At 41.5% G+C, this 20,937-nt stretch overlaps 1 long non-coding RNA gene across 1 annotated transcript; it reads right to left on the reverse strand.

Annotated features, from left to right (window-relative positions):
* Window positions 1–18,784: 18,784 nt before the first annotated feature.
* LOC124000102 lies at window positions 18,785–20,937 on the reverse strand. The gene is made up of 3 exons (XR_006832546.1): window positions 20,822–20,937; window positions 19,045–19,190; window positions 18,785–18,897 (listed from the first exon to the last, which is right to left on the reverse strand). It is a non-coding gene; the product is annotated as an uncharacterized LOC124000102 (long non-coding RNA).

A 20,937-nucleotide genomic window follows, 5' to 3' on the forward strand; every position in this document is an offset into this window, starting at 1 on the left:
CACCATAGTACCCCCCAGCTGGTCAACAACATCATAGTACCCCCCAGCTGGTCAACAACACCATAGTACCCCCCAGCTGGTCAACAACACCATAGTACCCCCCAGCTGGTCAACAACACCATAGTACCGCCCAGCTGGTCAACAACACCATAGTACCCCCCAGCTGGTCAACAACACCATAGTACCGCCCAGCTGGTCAACAACACCATAGTACCCTCTGTTGGATTTGAAATTTTGAACATTGACATATTGAAGACATGATAGATCAGACGCATAGTATATTTAAGGAGTGAGATCTGTAGAAAGACAGTGGCTTTGGAATGTGCTGGGTGGATGGGAGGAGATCAAATGATTGCTATAGGGGAGGCAGATGGACATCTGTGGACTAGGTGAAGGAGGGGTTGAGGTCAGGAGGTGAGGTCAGATCCCCTGAGTGGGGTAATAAAGGTTAACTACCCACTTCCTGTGGAACCATAAGATGTAAGGATTGGAGAGAAGGAGTATCTTAAGTGGGATATATATATATCTGTGATGGGAGAAATGTTGGGTTGTCTGAATTGCAGCTGTATAGAACCTTTGGGAAGAATTAAAATTGGTTAACTTCATACAGCTACCCCCCTACTTTTTTCAATTTCCGCGTGAAGACATACCCAAATCTAACTGCCTGTAGCTCAGGCCCAGAACCAAAGATATATATATTCTTGATTTATTTTGAAAGAAAACACTCTGACGTTTGTGAAAATATGAATTGAATGTAGGAGAATATAACACAATATATCTGGTTTAGATAGTACAATGAAAAAAACATATGTTTCAGATAAAACAAACATTCAGATAGGATGATGGAGACAATTTCAGTGAAAAACATAAGAGGGCAACAGTACTTGTGCAAAGTTTCACAATGTTAACTTCCAAAATGAGTGTGCTACATGACATTTGTCATGAAGTCACCCAGGTGTCCCACACATGTAGCCCAAATGTACCCAAGTGGCCAAATTGGTGAAGTTATACATTTTGAATGGAATAACTATATACAAAATACCATAATGGTATTCTAACACCCCCCCCCCACAAAAAAAAACATGAAAAAAAATATACATTTACAAAATAACGCTTTCAATATTTGGAAGACCCTCAGTCCTCTACACAATATTATGCTGCTGATGCCAGGTGGCGTAGCAGTCTTTTTCTGCTGTAAAGCAGAGGGTCACCAAACATGTGGTGCAGGTGATGGGGGACTTCATTTTGCAAAGAACACAGCGACGCCTCCATGCTGTGCTCTTTTGGCCCTGGGGCACATCCATGCCTGCAGAAATACATTTGGGCAGATGAACACCACTTGTGGCAGGAGCAGAAGGGACAGAGTTAGAGGGGCCAGAATGTGGTGCAGTGGTGCTGTCGTCAGCAAGTTCTTTGATAAGCAGCTTTCTGAAGGCTAGCTGTGAGATGGGGGCTTTCCACAGCTCTTAGCCATTTCCTTGTGTAGGATGAATGCATTCACCACAGCAATGTCGATGAAATGATAGAAGAAAGTCTTGTGTCCGGCTGGATGAACCAGCTTCAGTGGGGGATGGACACCTTGGCACTGGGGGCTCCCATTCGGAGTGAGTGTCACTGTGAAAGAAAATGTTCAGTTAGAATAGTTTCACCTATGAGCCCTGTATCAACAGGTATAATAAACAGATACTGTATATATAGAGTACAGGGAACATAAGGTTGAATATATTATTATAGACCTGCTAGATCTACTGTCTCATTTATATTATGACAGACCAGCTAGATCTACTGTCTTTATTATATTACAACAGACCAGCTGTATCTACTGTCTCCACTTCACTTTGGCCATTGTTGTGGGCCTGCCCTCCCCTCAACAGCCTCAAATAGGCTATTTCATGTGGGGGTGGGGTGGAGCAGCAGACACACGCATCTCGGCCATGCTCCCTCTAATCCACAATATGTATATATACACACACAAACATAGGCTATGGGTCATACACATACAGTGGGGCAAAAAAGTATTTAGTCAGCCACCAATTGTGCAAGTTCTCCCACTTAAAAAGATGAGAGAGGCCTGTAATTTTCATCATAGTTACACTTCAACTATGACAGACAAAATGAGAAAAAAAATCCAGAAAATCACATTGTAGGATTTTTTATGAATTTATTTGCAAATTATGGTGGAAAATAAGTATTTGGTCACCTACAAACAGGCAAGATTTCTGGCTCTCACAGACCTGTAACTTCTTCTTTAAGAGGCTCCTCTGTCCTCCACTCGTTACCTGTATTAATGTTTGAACTTGTTATCAGTATAAAAGACACTTGTCCACAACCTCAAACAGTCACACTCCAAACTCCACTATGGCCAAGACCAAAGAGCTGTCAAAGGACATCAGAAACAAAATTATAGACCTGCACCAGGCTGGGAAGACTGAATCTGCAATAGGTAGGTAGCTTGGTTTGAAGAAATCAACTGTGGGAGCAATTATTAGGAAATGGAAGACATACAAGACCACTGAAAATATAAATGCAACATGTAAAGTGTTGGTGCTAATAATTGCACCCACAGTTGATGTGGTGCTTTAGGTGTCGACGTGATGTAACACATGGCTGTGGTGCACATGTAGTAGGCTGAGTCTTTCACGTGTCAGCTGACAGCAGAGGAAGCTGGGATGTCTCCATGACCTGAAATTTGATATGAAACATTTGTCCATCATGATCTGCTTTGAGATTGCATTCTCCTGTTGGCTTTATCAGTGTGCTATCATATAGCTTGAGTGGAGCTTCGCTGGATAGGAGAACTGGATTGCCGTCATGCATGACTTGCAAGTCGGCAATGTAGGTCCCCATGTAGGTCCCCATAGCTTATGACATTCACTGTTGATCCTGTGTCTAGCTGACATTTAATTGTATAGCTGAGGTCATATGTCAATGGCTCATCACTGAGTGGAACTAGCTTAAGGTTAATGAACCCTTTTTTTATCCTTGCTTTCCACAGAATTAACCTGTGAGATGTACCACATTGCATCTGTTGTTTGGTCATCTGACTCATTATCTTCCTCTACTAGATTGAGTTGAGGTTTGTGTTGTGTTTGTTTACAAACTCTGGCAAAGTGGTTAGGTTTGCCACGTGCTTTATAGGTGACACCTTATGCTGAGCATTTGGCTTTGGCTTTGGCATGAACCACAGTAATGCCATGGTGCGTCGTTTGGCATTCTATGTTTGTTATTATCCCCTGTAAACTCTGTCTGTTTATGTTTGGCATTTTGATTCTGAATGTTGCTCATGTATAATGTACAGTCTCTGGTTAACCTCTATCAATTTTCCTGATTTGCCTTTGTGCTTGTTCACTTGAACAACACGTGTCAATAGCTTTGTTCAGTGTGAGATTCGGTTCTCTGAGCATGCGCACGTGCAGCAACATGTTTAGTGCCTATCACAAGCCTGTCACAGACTGTTTCCTCTCGTAATGTGCCAAATTCACACCTGTACTGATCTGTTGTTTCACATTGATATTTTTGACAAACATTATACATGTACCTCTCATAGATCATGTTCCTGGATGGCTCAAAGTGTTTCTGTAGTGCCTCTATCATTTTTACCTGATCAGTTGTCTCTGCTTCAGGCATATGAAGAGATTATATTCCTTTCCCATCACGGTTAGCCGAGTTACTATGCAGACTTTTGCTTCCTTTTTGTCCAGACCGGTAGCTATTTCATAGTTTTCCCATTGTGCTCGAAATAATGTCCAGTTGTTGTATGTATTGCCCTTCATATCCATAGGGTCTGGTACTGGAATTACTGGGTAAGACATTGTTGTCATTATTATCATTTTTTGTAGCTGGTTAGCTAGTTGGCATGTCCCTTCCTACTTTGCATTTATCCATGTGTCAGTTTGATTAGTCAAGGATTTACCTATTTGGTTCTGACTTCTGACCATGTTTTGTGTGCTGTTTGTTCTATACAAAACCAAGGTAATGTTGATTAGAAAGTATTTACTTCAGCATCACTCAGCAGCATGCATACAGCTCCATTCATTGCATAGTGAGTAATGCCTAACTTGGCTCGCTAGTACTATATAGCATCACACTCTGATACACATAATAGCAACGCTATCTATTACCTTGGCGACATCTTGTAACAGGGCCTAAAATATTTAAAGTGTATGGCCGAGCTTTCCATGCTACTCTGGATATTGGAGATGTTTCATGGACTGGTAGATAATCTGTTTTCTTGTATCAGTTTCTCTGTCTGTTCTTTTATCTATCATATGACTTACATATTTACAACACACCTAAATCCTCAACATTTGAGGTAGGCTATAAGATCACACAGGTAATAGATCTGTTATTATATTACTTGTGAGACACAGGTGAGTGAGCATACATTTACATTATTTGCTTTTTATTTTTATTTTACTGAGCTGATGGTGCCTGCGTCTGATGGTCAGTCTCAGTGGAGGGAGAGAGCAGCAGACTGAGTATCCGCCTCTCAACATTCCTCCCCTCTCTCTTTCCTTCACTGACACTGACCAAAAAGGGACACTGTCTTCCAGCTGATGGTGAAACTCGAGTTGCATCGCATTATTTCTGCCTCATGCACAAATTCATGTTGTTCCTCCTATAAATAGAGAAAGTAAAATGTTCCTTGATATTGAACAAGACCCAAGTCGCTAATAATACACCACACATGCCTACTCATTCATTGCTGTTGCAGTGCTTGTTGTAGCTCTGAGTGGAAACAGGAATAATACACATTTGTACAGTTGTATAACTGAATGCATTCAACATAAATGTGTCTTCCGCATTTAACCCAACCCCTCTGAATCAGACAGGTGTGGGGGGCTGCCATAATCGACATCCATGTCTTCGGTCCCCAGGGAAGGGTGGGTTAACTGGCTTATAAAAGGGTTGATTACAAAGTATTGACAGTGCGGAGTAAGAATTTAAACATGAACTCACTTTTAAAAACAACAGTTCTTTGCTGCATTGGTTGACAGTCTATCTATAGTCATGCTTTTGGATCGCGATCCACCGGTTGGTGACCACTGTTCTAGAATGTTGAGTGAAGTTCAATCTCCTGCTTCTCTCTGTGGGCTGATATTTCTTCTGCAGCAGTCCTGGGGCGCCCACACGGTAGTTTAGAGGGAACATTCCTAGTCTGTACCTTTAAGGATACATGTATGCATAATCTAGTATAATGGTAAGTGTTTCTTCCAAATATATTGTTAACTATGCAATTTACAGTAACTTAATGGTTGCCAAGAAGTTCATTTCAAATTTTCGATAACATACTGTCAGCTACTTGCAAGTGAGTTATTGTACATTTTGCAGTAACTTACTGTGGCTGATCTCTGTTACGCTCACTGACCTGGTGGTGTGGTATGAAGGTCAGTTTACGGCCAACCAAGACGTTTTGGCCACGTGAGGCTAAATGGTTGCAAGTAAGTTACTTTGAATTTTACAATAACTTACTGACAGCTGACTGACAATTAGGTAATGCAAAATTAACAGCAATTTACTTTGAACTAACTGCCATTAAGTTACTGGGAAATGGACAGTAATCTCTTTACAATGCAGCTCTTTAGTGTCGCATGCTCTTACAGTGATTGCAGAACTGACAGTGTCAAAAGAGGTGCTCAACGTTATGTAATTAAAACTTGTTATGGCTGGGGGCAGTATTGAGTAGCTTGGATAAATAAGGTGCCCAGAGTAAACTACCTGCTACTCAGGCCCAGTTGTGTGTATATATATATATATTCATATATATTCATATATATATATTCATATATATATATGAATATTATTAGTAGATGTGGATAGAAAACACTCAGAAGTTCCTATAACTGTTTGAATGATATCTGTGAGTATAACAGAACTCATATGGCAGGCAAAAACCTGAGAAAAATACAACCCGGAAGTGGGAAATCTGAGGTTTGTAGTTTTTCAACTCTTTGCCTATCGAATATACAGTGTACATGGGGTCAAATTGCACTTCCTCCGGCTTCCACTAGATGTCAACAGTTTTTAGAACCTTGTTTGCGGCTTTTACTGTAAATGAGGGGGGAATGAGAGGGAATTGAGTCAGTGTGTTATACAGGTGAGTGAGGACCCAAAAGCGACTTAACATAAACTGAGTTTATTAATGTCCAAACAGGGAAAACATAAATCCTCTAGTTGTAGAGGAGAATTGCAGGACTAGCGGCAACAGACTGCAGGTCCCTTCGGGTAGGCGCGGGCCGGAGAGGACAGAGACACCTGCTCACACGCAGCATCTGATGAAGAGGCAGAACACGACAGGACGGAACAAGGGCAAAGCAAACAAGAATCAGACAAGGACAGAAGCAGAAACAGAGAGAGAAATAGAGACCTAATCAGAGGGCAAAAGAGGGGACAGGTGTGAGAGAGTAAACGAGGTCGTTAGGAGAATGAGGAACAGCTGGGAGCAGGAACGGAACGATAGAGAGAGAGAGAGATAGAGAGAGAGAAAGAAACCTAATACGACCAGCAGGGGGAAACGAAGAGAAGAGAAAGCACAGGGACAAGACATGACAATACATGACAGTACCCCCCCACTCACCGAGCGCCTCCTGGCGCACTCAAGGAGGAAACCTGGCGGCAACGGAGGAAATCATCGATCAGCGAACGGTCCAGCACGTCCCGAGATGGAATCCAACTCCTTTCCTCAGGACCGTACCCCTCCCAATCCACTAGGTACTGATGACCACGTCCCCGAGGACGCATGTCCATAATCTTCCGGACCCTGTAGATAGGTGCGCCCTCGACATGGACGGGGGGGGGGGACGAACGGGAGCGCGAAGAAAAGGCTTGACACAGGAGACATGGAAGACCGGGTGGACGCGACGAAGATGTCGCGGAAGAAGAAGTCGCACTGCGACAGGATTAACGACCTGAGAAATACGGAACGGACCAATGAACCGCGGGGTCAATTTGCGAGAAGCTGTCGTAAGGGGAAGGTTACGAGTGGAGAGCCATACTCTCTGACCGCGACAATACCTAGGACTCTTAGTCCTACGCTTATTAGCGGCTCTCACAGTCTGCGCCCTATAACGGCAAAGTGCAGACCTGACCCTCTTCCAGGTGCGCTCACAACGTTGGACAAAAGCCTGAGCGGAGGGAACGCTGGACTCGGCGAGCTGGGACGAGAACAGAGGAGGCTGGTACCCGAGGCTACTCTGAAAAGGAGATAGCCCGGTCGCAGAAGAAGGAAGCGAGTTGTGAGCGTATTCTGCCCAGGGGAGCTGTTCTGCCCAAGACGCAGGGTTTCGAAAGGAAAAACTGTGTAAGATGCGACCAATAGTCTGTTTGGCCCGTTCTGCTTGACCGTTAGACTGGGGATGAAAACCGGAAGAGAGACTGACGGAAGCCCCAATCAAACGACAAAACTCCCTCCAAAATTGAGACGTGAATTGCGGACCCCCGTCCGAAACGGCGTCTGACGGAAGGCCATGAATTCTGAACACATTCTCAATGATGATTTGTGCCGTCTCTTTAGCGGAAGGAAGCTTAGCGAGGGGAATAAAATGAGCCGCCTTAGAGAACCTATCGACAACCGTTAGAATAACAGTCTTCCCCGCTGACGAAGGCAGACCAGTAATAAAGTCTAAGGCGATGTGAGACCACGGTCGAGAGGGAATGGAAAGCGGTCTGAGACGACCGGCAGGAGGAGAGTTACCGGACTTAGTCTGCGCGCAGTCCGAACAAGCAGCCACGAAACGACGCGTGTCACGCTCCTGAGTGGGCCACCAAAAACGCTGGCGAATAGAAGCAAGCGTACCCCGAACGCCGGGGTGGCCGGGTAACTTGGCAGAGTGAGCCCACTGAAGAACGGCCAGACGAGTGGAAACGGGAACGAAAAGAAGGTTCCTAGGACAAGCGCGCGGCGACGGAGTGTGAGTGAGTGCTTGCTTTACCTGCCTCTCAATTCCCCAGACAGTCAACCCGACAACACGCCCCTCAGGGAGAATCCCCTCGGGGTCGGTAGAGGCTACTGAAGAACTGAAGAGACGGGATAAAGCATCAGGCTTGGTGTTCTTAGAGCTCGGACGATAAGAAATAACGAACTCGAAACGAGCGAAAAACAACGCCCAACGAGCCTGACGCGCATTGAGTCGTTTGGCAGAACGGATGTACTCAAGGTTCTTATGGTCAGTCCAAACGACAAAAGGAACGGTCGCCCCCTCCAACCACTGGCGCCATTCGCCTAGGGCTAAGCGGATGGCGAGCAGTTCGCGGTTTCCCACATCATAGTTACGTTCCGACGGCGACAGGCGATGAGAAAAATACGCGCAAGGGTGGACCTTATTGTTTGAATGGGAGCGCTGGGACAGAATGGCTCCCACGCCCACCTCTGACGCGTCAACCTCGACAATGAATTGTCTAGAGACGTCAGGTGTAATAAGGATAGGAGCGGATGTAAAACGCATTTCTTGAGGAGATCAAAAGCTCCCTGGGCGGAAACGGACCACTTAAAGCATGTCTTGACAGAAGTAAGGGCTGTGAGAGGAGCTGCCACCTGACCGAAATTACGAATGAAACGACGATAGAAATTCGAAACCGAGAAAGCGCTGCAGCTCGACACGTGACTTAGGGCCGGGCCAATCGCTGACAGCATGGACCTTAGCGGGATCCATCTGAATGCCTTCAGCGGAAATAACAGAACCGAGAAATGTGACGGAGGAGACATGAAAAGCGCACTTCTCAGCCTTCACATAAAGACAATTCTCTAAAAGGCGCTGGAGAACACGTCGAACGTGCTGAACATGAATCTGGAGTGACGGTGAAAAAATCAGGATATCGTCAAGGTAAACGATCTTCTGATGAAGATCATCAAAAGTAAGTGAATATTTATAATGTTATTTCTGACTTCTGTTGACATGGCGGATATCTGTATGGCTTGATTTGTTGTCTGAGCGCTGTACTCAGATTATTGCATTGTGTGCTTTTTCCGTAAAGCTTTTTTGAAATCTGAGACAGCATTAACCTCTTGCGACGAGCAATCCTGTATCCGGGATCCTATTTATAGCCTCAAGCTCATTACCATAACGCAACGTTAACTATTCATGAAAATCGCAAATTAAATGAAATAAATATATTGGCTCTCAAGCTTAGCCTTTTGTTAACACTGTCATCTCAGATTTTCAAAATATGCTTTTGAACCATAGCTAAACAAGCATTTGTGTAAGAGTATTGATAGCTAGCTTAGCATTAAGCCTAGAATTCAGCAGGCAACATTTTCACAAAAACAAAAGCATTCAAATAAAATAATTTATCTTTGAAGAACTTTAGATGTTTTCAATGAGGAGACTCTCAGTTAGATAGCAAATGTTCAGTTTTTCCAAAAAGATTATTTGCGTAGGAGAAATCGCTCCGTTTTGTTCATCACGTTTGGCTAAGAAAAACTCCCAAAAATTCAGTCATTACAACGCAAACTTTTTCCAAATTAATTCCATAATATCGACAGAAACATGTCAAACGTTGTTTAGAATCAATCCTCAAGGTTTTTTTCACATATCTATCGATGATAAATCATTCGTGGCAGCTGACTTTCTCTTCTGAATCAAATGGAAACGCGCATGCAGCTGGAGATTACACAATCATTTCGACGGGGGACCCCAGGCGGACACCTGGTAAATGTAGTCTCTTATGGTCAATCTTCCAATGATATGCCTACAAATACGTCACAATGCTCCAGACACCTTGGAGAAACGACGGAAATTGTAGGCTCATTCCTGGCGCATTCACAGCCATATAAGGAGACATTGGAACACAGCGCATTCAAAATCTGGGCCATTTCCTGTATGAAATTTCATCTTGGTTTCGCCTGTAGCATTAGTTCTGGGGCACTCACAGATAATATCTAATATGCAGTTTTGGAAACGTCAGAGTGTTTTCTTTCCAAAGCTGTCAATTATATGCATAGTCGAGCATCTTTTCGTGACAAAATATCTTGTTTAAAACGGGAACGTTTTTCATCCAAAAATGAAATACTGCCCCCAGAGGTTCAAGAGGTTAAGGAGAAGTGTACCTATAATTACATTCATAATAGTTCATAATAGTATCTTTTATCAATGTTTATTATGAGTATTTCTGTAAATTGATGTGGTTCTCTGCAAAATCACCGGATGTTTTGGAACTACTAAACATAACGCGCCAATGTAAACTCAGATTTTTGTATATAAATGTGAACTTTATCTAACAAAACATACATGTATTGTGTAACATGAAGTCCTATGAGTGTCATCTGATGAAGATCATCAAAAGTTAGTGATGAATTTTATCTCTATTTCTGCTTTTTTGACTCCTCTCTTAGGCTGGAAAAATTGCTGTGTTTTTCTGTGACTAGGTGCAGACCTAACATAATCGTTTGTTGTGCTTTCATCGTAAAGCCTTTTTGAAATCGGACACTGTGTTGTAATTCACAACAAGTTTATCTTTCAAATGGTGTAAAATACTTGTATGTTTGCGGAATTTTAATTATGAGATTTCTGTTTTGAATTTGGCGCCCTGCACTTTCACTGGCTGTTGTCATATCGATCCCGTTAGCGGGATTCAAGCCATAAGAAGATAACTACTTAAACTGATACAACACTTCCTCTGCGGTTGGCGCAAATACATATACATTAGATCATGCCCCATAGGCTAATGAGCCCCAGCAGTACATTGCCCCACCTAGATTTAAAAGTGCAGTATTGGGTAGAAGATTTATCATTATACTATATCATCTGCGCATCTACCCTAAAGGTACAACACAGTACCATGTGAGTTTCTATATGTACCTCTAAAGATACCTCATCTGTACCTTTGACATTTTTGAACCACATGGAACCACACTATACCCAAACCATACCCTTATTTTTAGAGTGTGGATATACAGTGCCTTCAGAAAGTATTCATACCCCTTGACTTATTCCACATTTTGTTGTGTTACAGCCTGAATTCAAAATGGATTAAATATATTTTTTTCCTCACCCATCTACTTACAAAAATGACAAAGTGATTTTGTAACAAATGTATTGAAAATTAAATCAGGAATATCTCATTTACATAAGTATTCACACCCCTTGAGTCAATACATGTTAGAATTTCAGATGTGAGTCTTTCTGGGTAAATCCCAGTAGCTAGATGTGCCACGCTCAAGTTTTTAGTTTTTTTTTGTGTCTTATTTCTTGTTGTTTCACAATAAAAAATATTTTGCATCTTCAAAGTGGTAGGCATGTTGTGTAAATCAAATTATACCAATCTCCCCGCAAAAATATATTTTAATTCCAGGTCGTAAGGCAAAAAAAAAAAAGGAAAAATGCCAAGGGTGTGAATACTTTCGTAAGCCACTGTAACGTGCATTTCGTTGCCACATTTTTTTCAGTGTTACTTTAGTGCCTTATTGCAAACACTATGCATGTTTTGGAAAATGTGTATTCTGTACAGGCTTCTTTCTTTTCACTAATGTTACTATTGTGGAGTAACTACCATGTTGTTGATCCATCCTCAGTTTTCTCCTATCACAGCAATTAAACTCATGGTGAAATCCCTGAGCGGTTTCCTTCCTCTCCTTCCTCTTTGTAGTGACTGGGTGTATTGATATACCATCAACGTGTAATTAATAACTTCAGCATGCTCAAAGTGAAATTAATAACTTCAGCATGCTCAAAGTGTAATTAATAACTTCAGCATGCTCAAAGTGTAATTAATAACTTCAGCATGCTCAAAGTGAAATTAATAACTTCAGCATGCTCAAAGTGTAATTAATAACTTCAGCATGCTCAAAGTGTAATTAATAACTTCAGCATGCTCAAAGTGTAATTAATAACTTCAGCATGCTCAAAGTGTAATTAATAACTTCAGCATGCTCAAAGTGTAATTAATAACTTCAGCATGCTCAAAGTGTAATTAATAACTTCAGCATGCTCAAAGTGTAATTAATAACTTCAGCATGCTCAAAGTGTAATTAATAACTTCAGCATGCTCAAAGTGTAATTAATAACTTCAGCATGCTCAAAGTGTAATTAATAACTTCAGCATGCTCAAAGTGTAATTAATAACTTCAGCATGCTCAAAGTGAAATTCAATGTCTACTTTTTAAAGTCCATAATTAACCTATACAGCTCTGGATCCATTGTCTTACCTACTACTGCAACAACTTGAGTTAATTATTTCCACTTTTATAGAATACCCTTTTTTACTAATGACTCCAAGGTGTGTGACCATTAACATTGGCTGCATGTCCATTGTCTTTTTTCCAAAGTGTGGACTTGCACAGTTCTTCTCATCTCAGGGATTTAACAATGACGGAAAGTAGCTCAAACCAATGCTTACACCTATCCAATTATTGGATATCCATGAGGAGAGGGATGGACAATTGGTATGCAGCAATTGATTTCAGGTGGCTTCATCAACAGATATGTGTCCCAAATGGCACCCTTTTCCGTATACATAGTGCACAAATTTTGACCAGGGCCCATAGATCTTTTTGGATGCATTCCGCCTGTTGAACCCCACCCTGCCTATTGTAAACCAGTTCTCCATTCCATTCTCCCAGCTAAGCAAACAAAGGGGAGAGGCTCTGACTATAATTGATGTACTTACCTTTTTCCTGTCAATTATTTTATTTTATAAACTTCCTTTATTGTGTATGTGTGTCCCTTTTAATAAAACCTTAATTCAGACAAGAAATCCATATTTTCATTGGTGGAATATTCAACAGACTGAACAGTCATGTACCAATGAGATTATTTAGATGTATTGCAGTTGTGTGTGGTGTTGTTGCCATTCAGGCTCATCCAGCCTTGGTATGGAATAACTGAGAACTGGCTAAATACATCAGCCTAAGGACATCATTGGGGAAAGAAGTCACACTTTCAGTCCACAATATTTATTTGACTTACATTAATACAGAGATACAGACCGTATAAAAGCATACAATCAAGACCCTATAGTCAGACATCATGGTAAGTAATGGAAATACACGTTTCTGGGTGTGTGGGGTTCAGTGTTTGAGGAGAAAGAACCAGTGAAGGCAGCAATAGGCAGGTAGCAGGTAGAGCGTGGCAAGGTGGGATTGGGCTAGGTACGTCCAGGTGTCAGGCCAGGGAGTACTCCGTCTCGGTCCAAGAGCCTCAGGTCCTCCGGAAAGGGAGACAGAGACAAGATGGGGGTTTCAAGCATTTACTGGGGGTAGAGAAGAGAATAAGGAAGCGGCGCAGGTCCTAATCCAGGCACTTGTCATCTCCCGTCTGGATTACTGCAACTCGCTGTTGGCTGGGCTCCCTGCCTGTGCCATTAAACCCCTTCAACTCATCCAGAACGCCGCAGCCCGTCTGGTGTTCGACCTTCCCAAGTTCTCTCACGTCACCCCGCTCCTCCGTTCTCTCCACTGGCTTCCAGTTGAAGCTCGCATCCGCTACAAGACCATGGTGCTTGCCTACGGAGCTGTGAGGGGAACGGCACCTCAGTACTTCCAGGCTCTGATCAGGCCCTACACCCAAACAAGGGCACTGCGTTCATCCACCTCTGGCCTGCTCGCCTCCCTACCACTGAGGAAGTACAGCTCCCGCTCAGCCCAGTCAAAACTGTTCGCTGCTCTGGCCCCCCAATGGTGGAACAAACTCCCTCACGACGCCAGGACAGCAGAGTCAATCACCACCTTCCGGAGACACCTGAAACCCCACCTCTTTAAGGAATACCTAGGATAGGATAAGTAATCCCTCTCACCCCCCCACCTTTAAGATTTAGATGCACTATTGTAAAGTGACTGTTCCACTGGATGTCATAAGGTGAATGCACCAATTTGTAAGTCGCTCTGGATAAGAGCGTCTGCTAAATGACTCAAATGTTAATGTTATAATCAATAGTGTTGTTGTGGACACTGGATAATCTGACTAACACACACACACACACCTGTTTGACCGGCCAGTGATACCATAGGCCTACTTGTGTTACTTTTCTGAGTCAATTCAGACAGCATTTAATATCCTGCATTTGTGTTAAACATGACAGACAACATTGTAATTAAAGAGATGTGCAGATTGATCATCAGCCTCTGGTGTCTGTGGATCCTTTACACTTAATGTATTTTTAATGTCAGCCAGGCCAATATTTTTATATAATCACATGGTTTACACAGACCCACTGCGGACTTTTGACAAATACATTGTGTGAAAAGATGTCTGTCCCATGGTCTGTTTTGTCAACAAACTCAATGTTTTCCAAACACTGGTGGTAACCATATGATCCTATTTATTCAGGTAGCCTAGTAAACGATGCCCCCCTTTGGTCAGATTCTGGTATGCTCTCTTGCAAATTGTCTGACTCGTTGTTTCCTTGTTTCCTTGTTTACTACACCATAATATATTTTCTTATTATGTCAAAGATGAAATTAACTGCAATACACTGATCTGAAATATATCAGCACAACTAGGCTACACAGAACCATGGTGAACCCATTGTAAAATGAGAGCCTTTTTATTGTATTAAAACGTGTCTCAGTCCAACGTGCCTAGCTCTGCCCACTGGGGCGTGGCTTACAGCACGCTCTATGAAACAAGCGCTCATATCACCTCATTCAAACAGATCGAGTTCTCACCACACCGACAGAGACATCAATTGTAATCTTGAAGGGCTCTGGCTAGTATTACTTAGCGAGCTAGAAGGATGAAGTAAGAAGCTAACAGTAAACGGAGCCTACCTCAGCAGGAGCAAAAGATACGCTATTAAGTTCTCATAACTTTGCTTTACAGAGAGACGGTAAGGTAAGCTACTGAGACAGACAGTGATGTGGATGGTGAGGCTAAAGCTTCCAACACACCGACAATGTCATTGCATTTTGGTACACCAGAATTCCATTCATTTCCAATGAAATGCAGCATTGCTTTGCAGAGGCAGTTGCAGTACGTTCAGTGTGGTGCATATGTTGGATATATTGAAAGTATTCTTCAAACTTCTGCTACCATTTCTGTCAGCTGTCTACGCATACAGTTTGAGCATACATTCCATAAATCCCACGTCTGCACCACAACGAACACATTACAACTGCCTGTAATTTTGGTGTATCAAAATGCAATGACACTGTGGGTGTGATCGAAGCATGAGGCAGGCTGCAATGCATGCAGGACAAAGCAGAGGAGACAGACAGAGCGAAGAAGCAAGCAGAGAGAGAGGTAGTACAGTACAGTGGTTCCCAAACTTGGGGTCGAGGCCCCATGTGCGGTCCCCTGAGAAAATCAAACAAGTTAGGAACTTTAAAAAAAGAAATGATCTTTCAATATGAAGATATCCACATGGCTTATATATATGCTTACATTAAAACAATACAGTTCCAGAAATATCATATGTTTTCATTTAGCTCCTGATGCTACGTGTCTGTGAGAATCATGTCTCATATTTTGCCCCTTTCAGGGGTATAACAGTACAATTGAATAACTAAAAGGCAATGGGTTTGTAGATTCACTGAGGTACATATTTGCTTGTTTTTGATGTTCTCCAAATAGCATTTTAAAGTGTTTAAATTGTTTAGAAATGCACTAAATGAGCCAAAAACACCTTGCGGACTTCACTAAAACCCAAACTGAACTGAATCCATTTGTCTCCACTGGAATGTCAGATGCGTGACTTACATCATCAATTTGGGCACCAGGCGTGTCTGTATAGCCTCTCCCAGTTTAGAAAGGAGGACCCTGTGTAATTAAGTTGCTGGCTTGCGGTGCAAACTCTCCCCATTGAGCAGTATACTGAATCACCGTGACATCTATTTTGATTAAACAGGCTGTAATACACAATAGTTGCCTGCAAAATTGTGTAAATGTTTCTTACAAGCCTGAATGTTGAATACAATTACATTTAAACTCTACTCGTTGTCTGTGGGGTTATCCTTCAGCTGCTTGAAATTTTTGACAAAATATCTAGAGGAAAAGTATTGTTTACCCAACTTTTTAGAGCCTGTAGGTTGGCTTTATGGTTGTTTGGCACCTAGATAAAATGTGTTTTTACATTGGATATTCAGTTCTCTCTCGTCAATAGCTATTGAACAATGAAAATGGAAGATTCTGAGTCAACACTTTTTTGTTTGTTAAAATTTTCGATTTTTTTATTTTGAAATACGAAAAAATAATAATAAAGAATTTACACAACAAAGTGGGTGATTGTCCTAATTTATATACTTAATTATCTTGAACCTTCTCTGAAGGACCTGTGGGTTTGATGATAAAGAGTCAAAATTAAGTTCCTTTTTACAGTTGAATCCATCCAAGTAGCAGCAGAACAACTTTAATGGCACAACAGGTTACATCTCCATCACTCTCATTCTGTCACTCATCTCATATGTGAATCTCTCCTCACATGCAGGTGAGTCTGGGAAGGGTAATGCCAAATTATTCTTCCATTATAATATTTATATCTATGGCAATGCCAGAATAAAAGTCTCAGATTACAAACCATATATTTCTTATTACAAAACCATGCCTACACCATAAAATGGATGACTATTTGACCAGAAAAAGGAACTAACAGTTTGAAGTGGACACATTTTCCCAGACACCTCAAACTTCACATGCATTTTTATTTTTTCAAATGACTGGTTTAATTCTCACATGCCTCAGAGTGGAACTAATGCTGCATTCATTACCAAGTGGGAAGTTGGTAATTACCAGTTGTGAAGTCATAAATACAAGTTAAGTGCATTCTTGTTTCGAACTGGGAAATACCATCAAACATATAGGACATTAGAAGGCTGGGGATTGTTTTGCTCTTTTTTGCCCATAAAGTTTATCCAGAGATACTTTCTAAATGAAAAAGAATATGAACAGAAGCCATTTTGTATCAACAATGGTATTTCTTGTTCTTACTATAAACAACTTATGACATTGTATGGCAAGTGAATGTGGCCCTGGGCAAGGGCAAGCAAAAACAAACTCCCTAAATGTGTTGAAAACCCATGGGAGAAACCTATGTCTTGACCTTTAGACCAAAAGGAAATTCTCTCTTTGGCCGAGGGTGACACAGATTTGGAGGTCACACGCAGGGCTACCTCATCACAAGACCGTGAGCCCGACTCACGTCTGCTAAACATACACAGTGACATAGGACCCTTTCACTAATTTGTCCCTCATCCGATCGTCTCACCAGCGCCATCCAACTTAACACCAATGTAGAAAAATTCAGGGAGTGGCCCCGACCAGGACTCAAACCCGCATCATTGACTGTCATCATCCCAACAACCTAATCTGTTACGTCAAGATATCTGAACTGCTTAACAAGGTTGCCAGGTGTAAGAACTTGTAGTAGTCAAAAACGATTTCAGAGTCAGCCAGCATAACTTCTGCTCGACTTAGAAAAGGGAATTAACAGTTTGAAGTAGATATATTATCCCAGACACCTCTGACATTTTACATGCATTTTATCTACTCAAATGAGTGGTTTCATTGGCACAGAGTGATGATGAAAATAAATCCTCACTGTTAAGTTTGAACATTTCCACCAAGTTTTCCTAAATGTGTATTTATTAGTGGTGGGCACCAATATTGATTAAAACTGGTTGAGTTAGTTTTAGGTTTCCAGAACATTCACACCTTGCCGAAAGGGCAACCAGTTGTCTGGACTTCAGGATCACCTTTATTTGCCAGTTACGTTTACATGTACCAGTAATTTGGCAGAACATATACAGACAGAATATATACAGGGTAGACGAAGTTACACACCACATTCAGTGTGTATAGCAGTACCAGTCTATTTAGCCACTACTTGTACTCCGTATCATATGCCAAAGGTGACTACACAGAGATGTATTTTTACTGCTCTAATTACGTTGGTAACCAGTTTATAATAGCAATAAGGCACTTCTGGGGTTTGTGATATATGGCCAATATACCACGGCTAAGGGCTAAATCCAGGCACTCCACGTTGTGTCGTGCATAAGAACAGCCTTTAGTCGTGGTGAATTGGCCATATACCACAAACCCCCAAGATGCCTTATTCCTAATGTAAACTGATTACCAACATAAATAAAATAGTAAAGAAGTATTTTTGTGTCATACCTGTGGTATATTGCCTGATATACAATGAGTATACCAAACATTAGGAATGCCTACCTAATATTGAGTTGCACCACCCATTTTGATAATAGCTTGTTGAGAAAAGGTCGAAGGAGAATGGCAAGAATCGTGAAAGTTAATAGGCGGGCGACAAACAGGCAAATACAGTGCCTTGCAAAAGTATTCACCCCCCTTGGTGTTTTTCCTATTTTGTTGCATTACAACCTGTAATTTAAATGGATTTTTATTTGGATTTCATGTAATGGACATACACAAAATAGCTAAACATTTAAGAAAATTAAAAACTGAAAAGTGGTGGGTGCATATCTATTCACCCCCTTTGCTAGCCCCTAAATAGGATCTGGCGCAACCAATTACCTTCAGAAGTCACATAATTAGTTAAATAAAGTCCACCTGTGTGCAATCTAAGTGTCACATGATCTGTCACATGATCTCAGTATATATACACCTGTTCTGAAAGGCCCCAGAGTCTACAACACAGTTAAGCAAGGGGCACCACCAAGCAAGTGTCACTATGAAGACCAAGGAGCTCTCCAAACAGGTCAGGGACAAAGTTGTGGAGAAGTACAGATCAGCGTTGGGTTATAAAAAAAATGAAATCCATTATTAAAAAATGTAAAGAATATGGCACCACAACACATCTGCCAAGAGAGGGCTGCCCACCAAAACTCAGACTATGCAAGGAGGGCATTAATCAGAGAGGAATGGGAATGAGATGGCTACTTACACCGTGTTGGAAATGGATCACAGCAGTGATTGAATGAGGGTATGGGCCACGAGTTGAGGTGCTCATAGGCTTGACCAGTGCAGGACAGGATTTGACTGGGAAGACAAACTATAAGACAGCACATTACAGAGTTAGACAAAGGAGCTTAGAATGAGTTAGTCCAAGCAAGGAGTAAAAGTATTGATGTGTAATAATGTGATTGTGTTTGTGATTGACTCTACATACAGTAATGAGATAATGAATAGGGGTCCTCACAGTGCTGGGAGGGGAAACATTCAATGTGCCAGTCGATGAGGGGGCACCTGAGACGTGGCTTCAGTTCATGTCAGGAGAAAGTTGACAATGGTAGTGGAGTGGAGTAGTCATCGCCTCTTAAATCATGGGAATAGGAGGGGACTTACCTGTAAATACAAATAGCAGATACATTCCATTACAGCTGCGCCATCGTAGGTTTGGACAAATAATTTCTCTATGAACTTGAACTCAGACATCTCAAAAGTCAAACACAGACTGCACATCTTGCACACTTGACAAATTAAAGCATCCCAACAAATGTACCTGAATAAAGGCCTGATCATCCACATACCTGATGGTAACTGACGACTGCAAGCAGACTGGTTGATCAGACTGAAAAATCTTCTTGTTTTCATCCGATACAGAATGTCAGATTTCTAATGGTTAGGTGTAGCCTAGGCTGCTGCAACATTCATGTCATTAGTTTTTGCTTGTGTCTGTCTGAAGTGATTGTGTTATCATCTTTTGCTAAATAAATACCGTAGGAAAGTGGAAAGCCTACCTGAGCGCATGCAAAAAAATTAGCTGTCAACCTCTCTCTTTAATCTAACTTTTAATGGATAATACGATGGAAGCTATCAAATCATTCTGAATTGTTTTTTGACATCCCGAAAAGATAGTCGAAAGTTCGATATGTTCAGTAAGTAAAGCATCGTAACGTGCAATTACCTCTAACGGAACGTTCTCTCTCATTGTGTCCTTTAAAAGAGCTGGCAGCATGCTGATAGGTCTGCTGTTAGAACCATTAAAGACCGCTTTACCACTCTTGGGTAATGGAATGACTTTGGCTTCCCTCCAGGCCTGAGGACAAAGACTTTCCTCTAAACTCAGATTAAAGATATGACAGATACTGTAAGAGTAGCTACCATCCTCAGTAGCTTTCCTAAATGGAAAGCTGTCAATGCCAGGAGGTTTGTCATTATAGATCGATAACAATTTTTCCATCTCTCCCACACTAACTTTACAAAATTCAAACTTACAATGCTTTCCTTTCATTATTTGTTTTCTGTATGCATGAGTACATGGCTCACTGTTCGTTATTGTCTTTTCTTGCATTTAGTTTTCCCACTTTGCCAATGAAGAAATCGGTAAAATAATTGGCAACATTAAATGGTTTTGTGATGAATAATACATCTGATTCGAATAAAGATGGAGTTCAATTTGTTTTTCTGCCCATAATTTCATTTTTCCATCATTCATTTTTATCATTGATCTTGGTTTCATAATTCAGTTTCTTCTTTTTGATGAGTTTAATCACATAATTTCTCAATTTGCAGTCAGTCAGCCAGTCAGATGTGCAGCCAGACCCATTAGCCACTCCTTTTGCCCCATCTCCTTCAACCATACATTTGTTCAATTCTTTATAAATCCATGAATGATTAACAGTTCGAATAGCCAGTTTCTTAACAGGTGCATGTTTATCAATAATTGGAAGAAGCAATTTCATATATTCATCAAGTGCAGTGTCTGGATGCTCCTTATTAATCACATCAGACCAACAAATGTTTTTAACATCATCCACATAAGAGACAGCAAAATTTGTTGTATAATCTCTAAAAGAGATGAGATGATGCTGGCGACCCTCGTATTTAGACCCTTGTATGCTTCATTCCGCAACGAGCCATTGTTTACAGCTTCTGTAGCCTGGTGTCCTTAATCAACCAAATCTAAAATATTTCACCAAATAAAGTTGCCAGTCAACAGAGGCATATCCAATTTCCCTTGAAAGAATACTTACAATTTGACGTGTTGATTGTGTCCTTCGCTGCCAAATAAGCACTTAAAACACATTTTTATCCAGGGTCTTCCATTTTCAGGCTGTAGAAGTGGAGTTTACATTGTAGCTTACTCGTG

This window comes from Oncorhynchus gorbuscha, linkage group LG16 (assembly GCF_021184085.1).
Source record: "Oncorhynchus gorbuscha isolate QuinsamMale2020 ecotype Even-year linkage group LG16, OgorEven_v1.0, whole genome shotgun sequence".
Taxonomy (NCBI): domain Eukaryota; kingdom Metazoa; phylum Chordata; class Actinopteri; order Salmoniformes; family Salmonidae; genus Oncorhynchus; species Oncorhynchus gorbuscha.